The sequence below is a fragment of the Microcaecilia unicolor genome, chromosome 2, assembly GCF_901765095.1.
Source record: "Microcaecilia unicolor chromosome 2, aMicUni1.1, whole genome shotgun sequence".
Lineage (NCBI taxonomy): Eukaryota > Metazoa > Chordata > Amphibia > Gymnophiona > Siphonopidae > Microcaecilia > Microcaecilia unicolor.
The window spans coordinates 88,386,813-88,388,469 of record NC_044032.1 but is presented as its reverse complement, the minus strand read 5'-3'; the positions used below and the strand labels follow the sequence as shown (position 1 = coordinate 88,388,469).

Genomic DNA, 1,657 nt, shown 5'->3' with positions numbered 1-1,657 from the left:
CTACTCAGTAAATTAGACAAACCAAAAGAAATGATCAAACAAAAGAAATAAGTGCTTTTACATTTTCTAGAGGAAGTACCTACGAAAGCTTTAATATTAAAATAATCCAAAAATCTCCCCTCTTATTTCAGAGCACCTCTTCCCACAACTGGGAAACTAAAATTTGACTTTTATTTTTCACTGGTCATTCTCTTGCTTGGCCAAAGGATTGTTAGATCTAGTTAAGGAATCATTTCTTGGCCTTTTGGCTAAGATCAAGTGTAGTAAATCTAGTTAAAGAGAGAAGTTATAAGTGAATTGCTTCTTATCACAAAAGTAGTGGACAATGCACATTTTTTAAAAGACATTTTCCTTTGTATATTTGTTCAAGTGCTTTCTAAGAAAAAAAAATTCATAACACCACATCTGACCTCAAAGAAGATTTGCTGAATTATTCTTGGCTATGACTCTGGAGGCCACCTATTTGATAAAAAAAAAAAAAAAAAAAAGCAAGCATTCATCTCTAAAACTGTTGCAAATGTCTCTCTGTTAAATCCAGTATGCCTTTGGCCTAATAGCTTGTTGGGTCATTTTCTTCTGATAAGCTAAGAAGTAAATCTAGTAATAAACATATCTCAGCCTTTTAAGATTAATTGAAAGAATTTTAATACCAAAACTACAAAGGAATTTGTTACTCAATTGAAATTTAGAGGTCATTTTACTAAGCTGTGGTAAATAGTGGACTTAGCATGTCCTTATATTTTTAAAACTGTTTAATAACTTTTCTAGGTTTATGTCTAAGCCCACACCAATGTAATTACAGTAAAAATTACCTCAAGCTATCTGAAAAAAAAAAGCTGCGTTCTTTATTGGTAATTTCAAACCACACCGATGTTATTTTCTGCATTATCTGATATATATTATAGGGAAAAACTGGCCAAAGACTGCATTCCATTAAGTATTACTCAAAATGTATTCATAAATCTACTCAAATTATAAACGCTATAAATGATGATGCCTTAAATTCTGACATTAGGTCCAGAGATTTGAGGTTTAAAAATGAACTGCCCCAGACCCTTATAAAACGTTCCAAGTTTCAGAGTTGCATTGTTGGGAAATTAGTTCCGAGCTGTTCCAACCTTGGTAACCCTTTCTGTTAAGTTCCCAACATATTTCTCTTTATTGTTTTCAGTGACTTGTCGATAGAGCTATCTTTATATATCTGCTAAGTTTAACACTTTTCAAACAACACATTTTATTTGTGACAGATCAAAATAAACAGCAACTTTTACCCATGAGAAAAAAAAAAATCCTCAGTGACTGCCAGAACTGGTGATGAAGCAGTTCAGTCTGGTAAATACCTGAATTTGACTTCTTCCCGATCAACTTTCTACGATAAATTATGAAGAAACAAGCAAATACTAATTAGAATGGGGCAAATTAGCTGGAAAGTCTGTGATATTTCCCTGTTGAAACATCAAACATGGTTCCCATAAAATCATCTGTTTCTCTCTACTTAAGTAGTATGGCTGCCGTGTTTGTCCACTTGAACGCAGAAAAAGGAAGATTAACAAAAAGGTATCACTTTATTCCTACATAAGCAAGTTATGCACTAGACCATCAGATTATCAGAATCCAAAATTGGCATATAAATTGAATGCTATAATCCTGGGCAATT

At 32.7% G+C, this 1,657-nt stretch overlaps 1 pseudogene; it reads left to right on the top strand.

Annotated features, from left to right (window-relative positions):
- The first annotated feature begins 228 nt into the window (after nucleotides 1-228).
- On the top strand, nucleotides 229-356 carry LOC115463890 (annotated as a pseudogene).
- Nucleotides 357-1,657: the final 1,301 nt, after the last annotated feature.